A 14235-nucleotide genomic window follows, 5' to 3' on the forward strand; every position below is an offset into this window, starting at 1 on the left:
ATGCCTCAAAAACTCAAACCATCATTATTCAAAAACGTCCCTCCAAAATCCATCGAAATCCTAACCTGCTACGTCTTTCAGTTCAAGGCACTCCCTTATTACCAACTTCCCATGTTAAATATCTCGGAGCGATAGTAAATTGACTTCGAAGCCCCATTTGCAGAAGATACATACTCAAGCTCCTAAACGTCTAGCTTTACTGAAAAGCTCAGTAGGTACCTCATGGGGCCTCCATTAACAAACTGTTCTTACAACATACAAATCCTTTCTCCGACCGGCACTTATTCATGGCCATACGGCATAGATATCTGCCCCACCACAACTGTATCAACGACTAGAAATCATTGAACGCCACGCTTTTCGTCTCGCTTTTCGCATTCGCCTTCCGTCCCCTACCGCACTACTCTACGAGAGAATTACTTTTCCTACCATTCTTCAACATCTCGAACAAACCCGCTCCAAGTATATAACCAAAGGCATTCAATCAGGTAATCCCCTTATTCTTGACGCCATTCGTATAGACATCCTGCTAGACACACCCTCTCAATATCTTGATACTCCTCTTCAACATCTTCTCACAATGTACTCCAATACCCTTGATGACAACGATCCTACTAAACAAGATTTTGCCATCTACCACCCTGACCATTTATCACGGAACATCTATCCATCTTTGAACTAGTACTCATCATTGTGGTTCCAGAGGCTCATCTGTACTAATTAGTTCTGAGTTGCCACAGAACAGAAGCTAACCCTGCATATGTCTGTACTAATCATCTTCCATGTGTTTGTCTTGTCCAATTGCACTGCATTCATATATCGTCTCATTATCCCGTGGATGAACTCCTAGCTTCAATTTCTCGCCACTAATAGATACCTAAAAGATGCCTTCTATATTTGAAGAGTACGATATATGAAATGGATGTCCTGAATAAATAAAGAAAAAAGAATATGAAAACCCAACTACATGAATCAATACAAACCCCAAAATAAAATGCACTGGAAATAAAAAATATATATATAATAAATAAATAAATTAAAATAAATCACTTAGCACTCACCTTCTCTCACCTATCCCTTAGCTTTCCCTTCATGCCCATCCCGAAGAAAGGGTGTACCCCTTGACCGGTTTAACCTTGTAAAAAAAAGTGCCTTCGTCGAACTGGCCACCTGGAGCTCTAACCAGGTTAAAAATAGGGTATCCGTAGCTGGCGGAGAAAAATCAGCCAGTCACTGAGTGTTTCCAACCCCATTGGTTGAATCGCGAACTTCTGTAATACGGTTGGATTACTTACCTCTCTGAGGATTAAGGAAACAACCGTCCACGGAGGCTATCACACCTAATTGAGTTTACTGTTGACGAATTTGTTATTCTCTTGGGTTAACGATTTGTTTTTGATATTCTCCTCTTCGGAGGCCTATATCACCGAAACTAATTGACGACTTCGGCACCTCCACACGATACCGATTTTATTAGTGCTTCCTCTTCGGCTTTGGCCCTAGAACTTCTCATCCATATGGCGGACTCTGGCAATGCTTCCGGTCCATCGAATCTTGTTCAAACAACTCCATTGAACATTGGCCCACATGGTCGCCAAAAAACGCAACCGCGTATTGTTACCGGCACTACACGGCTAGTACTAACTACCACTTATGCAAACAGTGTTACTACCGAACAACAAATTCCATCCAGATCTCTTTCGGACGGCGAACAAACTTTATATCCGAAGAAACAATGGCTTACACCAACCACAGATCCTACTGCTGCTAATGTCAGCACCAATATGGATTGGGCATCCAAGTAAACTTTAAATCAATCAACATTCCACCAAGAAACAATTTATAACTTCCTATTAACTGATTACGATCCAAAATACGACACAGTGCGCGCTATCTTTCAACAACTAGTAAAGTATGTTCCTCGTCCAGAAATACCAGAAATCATCAAGACGTGCCGGGATATCATTCTGAAATCGACAAATCCGAACTTCGCTACACATGTCCGCAAAAAGGCTTTTTTCGAAATTTTTAGATTAAAAGCAAAAATATCAACTTTAAGTTCCAGCGGACGCTCCACCACGGCGTCCTCCAATGTTATCAGTCGTCATACGGGGCGTGGAACCTGAATTCACTGATGAGGAAATTTACTCCGAATTACATCAAGAAGGAATACCTGTCAAGCGTTGTATACGTATCAACAATAACCAGGGTCCAACATAGTTAGTCCGCGTTCTTACTGATCAACAACAACTGATCGACCAACTTCTTCTCCACGGTGCATATATATACCGGCGTCGTTACAAGTTGGAACCATCACGCACACCAGCACCTCTGCCTGTTAGATGAGAGAAATGCGAACAATACAATTCCCATCCTACATTTGAGTGTCCGAACACCATCAAATGTGGCTACTGTTCACTTGACCATCCCACAAAAAGTTGCCCTAATCTTAAGGGGCCACCACATTGCGTTCGATGTTCTGAGGGGCACCCTACCTAAAGCTACAAGTGTAAAGCTAAAACTAAACCCGATCCACCTAAGCCAGAACTTGTTGTACCAATACGTTCTGTTGACACTCCAACACCGCCCGCAAATTCGCTGCGCCATCCAATAACTGTTGAAGACCTATTACGCTTCCTTACTATTTCTCTACAAAATATCCATCATTTTCATCGCAATCATATCCTGAATCAGACCATATATGCAGCCAAATTACTGTTTAACTAACAACTTCAAGCTACATATTCCGGTCCTACAGTTCACTTTCAAATTCAACCACTCGAAGTCTACGTTTATTATGGGTATCTCCATACTCTAGTACAATACCTATCATTATGGCTTATAACGTACTTTTTCTTAACATTTGATCAGTGTTAACACCCATGTGCTCTTTACACAACTTCTTCAAGAAGAACAAATTGCAGCCTTTGCACTTAACGAAACGTACCTCGCACCGCATTTGAACTGTTACTTCCCGAAATATCACTTACACCGACATGATGCTCCATCTGGTCCAAGAGTCTACGGAGGTACAGCTATAGGTGTTAGCCAACGCCTTCCTTCTAGAGCAGTCACGGTTTCACTTCCACTCACACTCCACCTCCCTGAGCATAATGTCACGACTATTGATTTTCGATTCCGCACTGTTACCTTCGTTACCATATATTTTCGTGCAGGCAAACCAATCAACTACGACTTCTTTCTATACATCGATTTTACTTTTCGGCACTATATTATCATGGCGGATCTAAACATTCACAGTCGGTCACAGCGGGACCAAACTAACTTTTTAGGCTTTCTTCACACTGAAACAGTTGCTGAGTTCCATGTTCTACCGAAACCTACACTACTACTCATGATGTTGTCATCACATCAACATCTCTCTCGGAGAGTATTCATATCGGTGTGCTAGATTCAATTGGTAGTGACCATGTGCCTATCAAACTTAAACTTCACTGTTCTCCCCGCTCTCAATCTAAACTACCTCCTCAGAAAGTATTCTGCTACAAACGAGCCAATTCTGAACAATATCGCTCCGATCTGAACACTGCTGTTAATAAATTGCTCATACCAACTACACAATACGATCTTGAACACACAATTCCTAATTTTACTGAATCTATTCAAGAATCAACATAACGTTCCGTTCCAACAACAGAAATACAATTGCACAAAAAAATTGCCTCCCATTATTTACCTTCTTCCGATTCTCGTACCTATTATATCCGCTTCTCGTAGAGCACATCAAGAGTATCTCGCTACAGGTAATCTTGAAGCGCTTCGGCTTCATCGCCAATGCCTTAGGATTACGCATAACTATATCGTTGCATATAAGAAACGCCATTGGATTCAAACTTGTAACACACTTGCAGGTGAATCGCACCCTAGTAAATATTGGCGCAAATTTCATCAACTCACAGGGACAGCTTCTCGCACACCATATCCCATTGTTCAAAATAATCAGGCAGTCATCACTGTATGGATAAAGCTAATACGTTTGCTTCATTTTTTCAAGATTTTTTTACAGCTCTCCTAGGTTGGCATACATCGCAACGCCTACAAAAGTCAATAACCGACTTATCTGATCCCTCTTCTGCTTTTCTGCGCCCATCTATCAACCACTCTTTGGAACCCAATAATCAACTTACTACTCCGATCCAACCAGACGACATTCGCCAAACATAGTTCCGTAAATGCAACACTGCCCCAGGATTTGATTCTGTTACGTATGTACTCATCAGGCAAGCTCCGCCTCCTTTTCTTCTTTTTCTCAGCACCATATATACTTTCATCCTCCGAACTGGATTTTTTCCAATCGACTGGAAACACTCAAAAGTTCTTCTCTTCCCGTTAGCTAAGAAAGCTCCGCCTGACGTTCAGTCTTATCGCCCTATTCACCTCACTAGTTGCCTCTGTAAAATTTTGGAACGCTTTCTAGTCCGCCGCATGCACGCTCACCTTTAATTCATAACCTAATTCCTATTCATCAAGCCAGTTTTCGATCTCATTTTAGTACGGTGAATCAACTATTACGGCTATCCACGGCTATTTATGATCAATACAACACATATTTCCCTTCTTGTCTGCTAGCCTTTGATTTAGAGAAAGCTTTCGATAAAGTCTGGCACCTGGTTTACTTTACAAACTCCTTAACTATCTACTACCATCTTCATATATCAGGTTCATACATTCCTTTTTATTAGGGAGGTTAGCATATATCTCTATTAACGGAACACTCTCTCATCCGATCTCCCTACAACCTGGCGTTCCTCAAGGTTCATCACTGTCTCCTCTATTATATTGATTGTATGTTTCCGACCTTGTTGTTCCACACAACATAAGCATCTTTCAGTTTGCTGAGGACAGCGTCTTCTTCACGGCGGCCCGCAGAGTGGAATCAATCAGTAAAACCATGCAAACTGCAATTGACGCATTCGTTCACTGGTGTAATATATGGCCGTTAAGTATTAATTCTATGAAAACTCAGGCTATTGTTTTCCTGCCACGTAGACGCCGTTCACGAATATACAGGAATCCAAGTCGATTAAACCTTCAAGTAGATCATACACCTGTACTGGCGTCAAATACTCTAACTTATCTTGGTGTCATATTTGACTCCAAACTTACCTGAAATTCACACCTCATCAAGATCGTACGCCAAGCACAAAATCGGCTCAACCTACCCAAGAGCTTAGTCGGTACAACATGGGGGCTAAAAGTTTCACAATACTTGATAGTTACAAGGCCTTTTTGCGCAGCATATTAACATACGGACACACTGCCTGGACATCCACAACGCCAAAATTTTATCAAAAATTGGCAATCTTCGAGCGTCATGCTCTACGCTTAGGACATCGCATCAGCCTACCGCATCCGACACGGTTAATTTACGAGCTGATTGATTTCCCACAAGTGTTGCATCATCTCGAACAGCTTCGTACTCGGTACTTGTGCAAGCGAATTGACCAGCAGCATTCCACGTTACTTACGGCACGATCGGGATCACGACGCACCTCCAACTTACGTCGATACTCCTCTCTAGCAATTCATGACCTTCTATTATTTACAACTAGATGCTGCTGCAGTGGATCCTGAAATGTTTCACATCTATGAACCACGTGAGCTTTCATCATTCATCTACCTATCATATTCACCGTAACTACCTATTAACATGGGCATCCTCTGTCTTTATCAGTTCCTGAATTGTCCCAGGAACAGAAGATAACTTGCATTTGTCAGTACTAAATAAATCCTGTGATGTGGCGTTCAGAGCACTGCATTCCATCTTAATCCGCCTCTCTGCCCACTGCATCCTGAACTACAATCATTCAGTTTTGCTTCGCCATAATTCGGCACGGGATGCTAATAAATGTGTTATTTTCTACAATATTATTGTGGCACATTTGGCCTCCCATCATGTTATGTTTGACCTTTATTATATGTTATTTTTCACCCTTCAATAACCTGTTTGTATGTATGTGTACTCATTAAATGAATTAGTATTAATAATGTACAACTCTTAGACCAACCACATTAAAGTGCAATCAACTTTTCTATACATGATGCGCTTACCCGAAGAAAGGGCAAAACCCTTTAAAAGGGACGACGGACAGAAAAGCGCCTTCGTTGCTATTGTAGCATTTTAATTGATAGATATATTTAAAATTGTGTCACCTTCAGAGAAACTATTAGTAATAAAATACAGGTATATACTTACAAAATCTAGTGCAATATCACAAGAAATTATATCAATATTAGTATTAAACAGTGCGTATTCGAGTAAGATCTATATGCTCGGTTCCAAAGAAAATGTTGCATGATCGTATACTTACAGGAAGTAAAATCTGACTAAATAACTACCACTCGTAGCATAAAAAAGCAAAATTTCTATAGCAGCTCTAGAGGAAACTTATCAGCAAACCCTTTCGTGTTGCTTTCTGCAGCAATTCTGAAGATATTACTGCAGAAAAGAACTAGAATTCTCTAATAAAATCCAATTACGGTAACACTGTGTGTGATATTACCAGTGTCGAAGATTAAAACCAGTTTTTTTCTGTAAATATGAAAGATTCCAAAAAATGAAAAATAACTACCTAATTATAAAAGAATTTAGGATCTCTACTTAGACTCCAGGATGGGGGTAGACTAGCAAATTTTCCGGCGTCTGGGTTCAGAAAAGTTTCCATTTTTAAAAAATATTCCAATTCAGGTGTAAATTACGGGCCCGCTATACTGAAGAAAATGGCGTTTGAACCATGATACTAGGACTAATAAAACTTATACAGTAATTTTAAAGTGTATATATATTTAAAATTGTGTCACCTTCAGACTTTCAAAAAGTTTCTCCGAACTTAGTTAATAAGACACTAGATTGATATCTTGTACACGCATTGTATACATAACTACGTTTTTTTAAAAAAAATCAGATACGTGAACGCAGGCCAGAGGGGCAAAAATATTCTGATTATTTTAGACAACGTCCGGATTTTACCTAATTTTTACATTTCTGGTGTATAATACGGACAACTGAGTCGCACAGACGGAAAGGACGCTCTATTCTTAACAGCAACAAAGCACAAATCATTATCCTATGATTTAAAGTATGAAAGCCGTAGCTGGTTAACTGAAATAAAATTTACCTGAAAAAGATTAAGCCGTAAGAGGGCTAATAAAATTATGAGATTTTCTTTCACCATGCTGGCCAATCCAAGCTTATTAACTCTCCTACTTCAAAGTATACGTCACCAGCTATTTTAAAACACTAAGTTTGTGAAAATTTGGAAATGGTGAGATCAAAAAGTGTTCTTTCTAACTTGACATAGAATGCTGGTGTTGCTAATTGATACACTCCATATATTTCAACTCGCATGCTGACATATTCGGCTGCAGTTCAAATATGTGAAGTGAAACGGATGAAATGTAAGAAATTTTCTCAGGAGAGAAATTATAGTTCAAAGATTGTGTTGGAAATAGTTTTATTTTGTCCATGTTTCACCTCACCAATGTTATCCTTACATTTGTATTATTACGTAGGTATCCAAGGAGGGACAAAGTAAAGATCAGGCGCTTTGGCGGAGCGTGAGAAAATGTCCTATTGTAAAATTGAGCTTTTACTAGGCGTATGTAGGCACAGACATGTTACTAAATGTTAGGATCACCCGTGGAAAGGTTTTCGCCGTGGGGACTCTCAATGGGAGCTTTGTTTCAAAGGTGAATATAATACTCCATGTGTTTTTGGAAAATATAGGATGAAAACTCGTATATGCAAAGTGTGACAATGGGGCAGCTATCTACATTCATCTTGCTCGTTTTTCCCACATATTTGGAGAACTGTTCACGCTAAGCCTTAGCGGTTGTCACAAGAGAAAAATATCGCTAAACACCAAGAGTTATTTGGGAATAATGTTAACTTAAATCTAGGGTTGAATAAAGGTTTTTGTTAATTTAATTAAATTTTATTTGCATGATTGATTAAGCATGTTACAGGTCTTTACTTTGGTTGTTATTGAGTATTCACAATAGTTATTTTACTATCAAAATTTCTCTGAGGATAGCAGGCGAAATGCAATTATACGACTGTCATTCTTAAACGTGAGAGTTTTATTGTAGAGAAACAAAACACAGTTGAGTCTGATATGACATCCCCAATACAAGAGAATGGTACTATAAGAATCTTTGTTACGTACCTTGCTCTATTCTCGTAAAACTGAGTGAGTCGTTACTCCGATGGTCGTCGCTGTGGAACTGTGGAACACCTGAGGGCTGGGTCTGGAATCACTGAGGGCTGGGGATCCTCAGACTCTTAAAGTGTATCGTATCACACGCAAATCTCGTGGTGATCAGACCATAAATTGCGTCAGATTCCTAAATATCGAAAAATATTGCCCTTTTTGCCCTCTCATTGGTTCTCACCAACTACCGCACCACGTTACAGATACAGATGACACATGTGCAAGTGTACAATATCCAACGCATGATGCAATGTCACGCGTCCAAGCATCCGTAAGCACTGACTAAATTTTCTATTTTACTGCGTTGTTGCGGTCATAGTTCAATAACAGGTATCCTGTTTTTGTATTATCAATTATCTTCACTGAGTAAGCTTCGTTTGCTTATTGCGTCGTTTTGATAATATCAATTGTCTTCATCGTTTGCATATTTCCCTTCTCTTGTTGCAAACTCGAAGCAAACCAAGATAAAGAAAGCAAACCAAGAGACTAAGCAAAACATATTTTCTGTTTATCGCCACGTTCTCACTGCTTCATAATTTTCGACTCTGAAAATTACCAAGAAGTGAGCGAGGCATAGTCTGAACTTACTTCTTTGGGACTTACTTTTTGAATGACCCTCGTACGTGAGAATGATAAGGTGAAACACATGAAGACACAGATGAAACACATTAAAAAGTAGGGTGTAGTGAATGAAAGTAATAATTTTGTAACTACTCTCGATATTTAGTACATGAACGTGCCGAAAGCAAAATAATCGCGATATATAAGACTTAAGATTGCCTTGAATTAAATCATAACAATGCTCAAGTACCTTACAATAACAATGATAACAAAGAAATGGGTAAGCTAAATCATAGAAAGTGTTCAATTGTAGTCATTGGTTATCATCTATCAGAAGTAATCATTATTAGTAGAAATCATTATTCTCCGCCCTTAGTTATCAAGACACTAGATTGAAATCTTGTACACGCATTGTATACAAGATTTCAATCAAGCAAGAATCAACTACCTATTTCAAAAAAAAAAAAAAAAATCTGATACGTGATCGCAGGACAGAGGGGCAAAAATATTCTGATTTTTTTTAGAAAACGTCCGGATTTTTCCTAATGTTTACGTTTCTGGTGTATAATACGGACAAGTGAGTCGCAAAGTCAGAAAGAACGCTCTATTCTTAACAGCAACATAGTACAAATTATTATCCTATGATTTAAAGTATGGAAGCCGTAGCTGTTTAACTGAAACTAAAATTTAACTGAAAATTTGGAAATCATAACAGGGATAAATAAAATTATAATTTTTCTTTGACCATGCCGGTCAATCCAAGGTTATCAACTTTCCTGCTACAAAGTATGCGTCACCGGAATTTTCATTATGCAAACACCAGATATTTACAAAACACTAAGTTTGTGAAAATTTGGAAATGGTGAGATCAAAAAGTGTTCTTTCTAGCTTTACATAGAATGCTGGTGTTGTTAACTTATACAATCCATTTATTTCAACGTCGCATGCTGACATCTTCGGCTGCAGTTCAAATATGTGAAGTGAAACGGATGAAATGTAAGAAATTTTCTCAGGAGAGAAATTATAGTTCAAAGATTGTGTTGGAAATAGTTTTATTTTGTCCATGTTTCAATTAACCTATATTATCCTTTCATTTGTATTACTACTCAGGTATCCAAGGAGGGACAAAGTAAAGATCAGGCGCTTGAGCGGAGCGTGAGAAAATGTCCTATTGTAAAATTGGGCTTTTGCTAGGCGTATGTAGGCACAGACATGTTACTAAATGTTAGGATTCCCCATGGGAAAATTTTCACCGTGGGAACTTTCCCGGGGCGCTGGGTTGCTAAGGTGAATATCGTACTCCATGTTTTTTTTCGAAAATGTGGGATGAAAATTCGTATATGCAAGGTGTGGCGATGGGGCAGATATCTACATTCATCTTGCTCGTTTTTCCCATATATTTGGAGAACTGTTCACGCTGTGACTTATCGGTTGTCACAAGAGAAAAAATATTGGTAAATACTCTAGAGTTACTTGGGAATAATGGGAACTTAAATCTAGGGTTGAATAAAGGTTCTTGTTAATAATAATTAAATTTAATTTACATTATTGATTAAGCAACTTACATCTCATTATTTTGGTTGTTATTGAGTATCCACAATAGTTATTTTACTATCAAAATTTCTCGGAGGATAGCAGGCGAAATGCAATTATACGACTGTCATTCTTAATCGTGAGAGTTTTATTGTAGAGAAACAAAACACAGTTGAGTCTGATATGACATCCCCAATACAAGAGAATGGTATTATAAGAATCTGTTACGAACCTTGCTCAATTCTCGTAAAACTGAGTGAGTCGTTACTCCGATGGTCGTCGCTGTGGAACTGTGGAACACCTGAGGGCTGGGTCTGGAATCACTGAGGGCTGGGGATCCTCAGACTCTTAAAGTATATCGTATCACACGCAAATCTCGTGGTGATCAGACCATAAATTGCGTCAGATTCCTAAATATCGAAAAATATTGCCCTTTTTGCCTTCTCATTGGTTCTTATCAACTGCCGCACCCAGGATAGGATACAGATGACACAGGTACAAGTGTACAATATCCGACGCATGATGCAATGTCACGCGTCCAAGCATTTGTAAGCACTGACTAATTTTCCTATGTTATTGCGTTGTTGCGGTCATAGTTCAATGTCAGGTATCCTATTTTTGTATTATCAATTACCTTAACTGAATAAGCTTCCTATAATATTGCGTCGTTCTGATAATAACAATTGTCTTCATCGTTTGCATATTTCCCTTCTCTTGTTGCTAACTCTAAGCAAACCAGGAGAAGAAAAGAGTCTGAATAAACCAATTAATTCAACTTTCCTCAATTAAGGGCAAAAGATAACCATATTTTAAGTTTATCGCCACATTCTCACTGCTTCATAATTTTCGACTCTGAAAGTTACCAAGAAATGAGCGAGGCCTAATCTGAACATGAGAAACTTACTTTTAGAATGACTCTCGTACGTGAGGATCTTACTACTATGTCGCTAACACTATGGATTGAAAAAGGGGGCATTCAGTTGGTAAGCGAATATGATCATATAGTAAGGGAAAAGAAGATTACAATCGAATCTAACAGTTGTATAGTTGCATTTCGTCCTTAGCAAATAGAACGATTAGTATGTTTGTAATCATATTTGACAACATATGAATAATGACATACTGTCTCCGTAAATCCTAAGTACAAGTCATAACACACCGAATGAGACATAGGTGAAACACATGGAGACACAGTTAAAACACATTTTAAAAAGTACGGTATAGTGAATGAAAGTATAGTTACATAACTACACACACTTACATAACTTCACATAACTAATCGCGATACATAAGACTTCAGAATGCCGTAAGTTAAATCATAACAATGCTCAAGTACCTTACAATAACAATGCTGAACAAAGAAATGGGTAAGCTAAATCATAGAAAATGCTCAATTGTAGTCATTGGTTATCATTAATCAGAAGTAATCATTATTAGTAAAAATCATACAGAAAACCAGAATAACCATACGTCCGTGTACATACGTGACAGATTCACACGGAGAACTAAAATTTCTCTTAATAGGACTTATTATAATAATTAATTGCAACACATACCAAACGTTTTGTTGTATTGTTAATGAATTTTGTCTTAGATGTTTACAATCAAACCAGAGATTTTAGAAGACTGGAGAACTGAAGTAATTTGTCACATGAAATATTTACTTCGCTCATTCAAATGTTGTTACAGTTATACTACACAAATGATTTGACTCTAGAGAAATCACAGTAACTACTTTTTATTGTTTAAGGACAAGGTCCTATGAGTCATGACTATATGGGATGTTTGAACATTTAGAAAGTCGAATATCCAATGGAGTCTTTGTTCGCATAGTACATGCAATGGAAACAACAAAACTCATATAAAACAACGAACAAATGAAGATTGGCTAAAACAGACCATTGGCTAAAGAATTAATTACAAATGCTAATTCTGACTAATGGTAAAAAGAGTAAAATTTGAAAGAATAATAGAAAAAGTAGAAGAACGAAATAAGTTTCCGATACCTAGTAACATAAGTGAACTCTATTTGTTAGATAAATTCAAATGTAACTCTTGTAATCCCCTTGTAAGTAGAAAGAATGGAACAGCTGCAACATATATATATCTATCATAAATGTCATTCATTTGTGTATTACAAATTCAATTGCCAGCAATTATGGATACGGAAAATGGCGTTCATGTTTCAAGCCATGTCTCATGTAAATGCCAGGTATATATATAATTTTGAATTTATCTCACAAATAGAATTCACTGTGTTACTAGGTATAGGAACCCTATTTCGTTCTTCTAATTTTTCTATTATTGTTTTACCATTTCAAATTTTATTCTTTTTACGGCTAGTCTGAATTAGCAATTGTGATTACTTCTTTAGCCTTTGGTTTTTAGCCAATCTTCATTTCTTAGTTGCTTCGTCTGAGTTATGTTGTTTTCGTTGCATGTACTATGCTAACATAAACTCCATTGGAAATTCGAATTTCTAAATGTTCAAACATCCCATATAGTCATGACTCATAGGACCTTGTCCTTGAACAATAAAAAATAGTTACTGTGATTTCTCTAGAGTCAAATCATTTGTGTGGTATAAATGTAATAACATTTCAATGAGCGAAGTAAATGTTTCATGTGACAAATTAATTCAGTGCTCCAGTCTTGGAAAATCTGTTTTGATTGTAAACATCTAAGACAAAATTCATTAACAAAACAACAAAACGTTTGGTATGTGGGACAATCAATTATTGTAATGAGTCATATTTAGACAAATTATAGCTCTACATGTGAATCTGTCACGCATGTACGTGGACGTATGGTTATTCTGTTTTTTGTATAATTTCTACTAATAATGATTACTTTTGATTAATGATAACCAATGACTACAATTGAGCATTTTCTGTAATTTAGCTTACCCATTTCTTTGTTAAGTATTGTTATTGTAAGGTACTTGAGCATTGTTATGATTTAACTTACGGCATTCTGAAGTCTTATGTATCGCGATTATTTTGCTTTCGGCACGTTTATGTACTAAATATTGAGTGTAGTTATGTAACTATACTATCATTCACTATACCGTACTTTTTAAAATGTGTATTAACTGTGTCTCCATGTGTTTCACCTATGTCTCATTCGATGTGTTATGAATTGTACTTAGGATTTACAGAGACAGTATCATTATTCATATGTTGTCAAATATGATTACAAACATACTAATCGTTCTACTTGCTAAGGACGAAATGCAACTATACAACTGTTAGATTCGAATGTAATCTTCTTTTCCCTTACTATATGATCATATTCGCTTACCAACTCAATGCCCCTTTTTTCAATCCATAGTGTTAGCGACATAGTAGTAAGATTCTCTCGTACGAGGGTCATTCTAAAAGTAAGTTCCTCATGTTCAGACTAGGCCTCGCTCATTTCTTGGTAACTTTCAGAGTCGAAAATTATGAAGCAGTGAGAATGTGGCGATAAATTTAAAATATGGTTATCTTTTGCCCTTAATTGAGGAAAGTTGAATTAATTGGTTTATTTAGACTCTTTTCTTCTCCTGGTTTGCTTAGAGTTAGCAACAAGAGAAGGGAAATATGCAAACGATGAAGACAATTGTTATTATCAGAACGACGCAATATTATAGAAAGCTTACTCAGTGAAGATAATTGATAATACAAAAACAGGATACCTGATATTGAACTATGACCACAACAACGCAATAACATAGGAAATTTAGTCAGTGCTTACAGATGCTTGGACGCGTGACATTGCATCATGCGTCGGATATTGTACACTTGTACATGTGTCATCTGTATCCTATCCTGGGTGCGGCAGTTGATGAGAACCAATGAGAAAGCAGAAAGGGCAATATTTTTCGATATTTAGGAATCTGACGCAATTTATGGTCTGATCACCACGAGAT

The sequence above is a fragment of the Thermobia domestica genome, chromosome 4 (assembly GCF_964235325.1).
Source record: "Thermobia domestica chromosome 4, izTheDome1.hap1.1, whole genome shotgun sequence".
NCBI lineage: Eukaryota > Metazoa > Arthropoda > Insecta > Zygentoma > Lepismatidae > Thermobia > Thermobia domestica.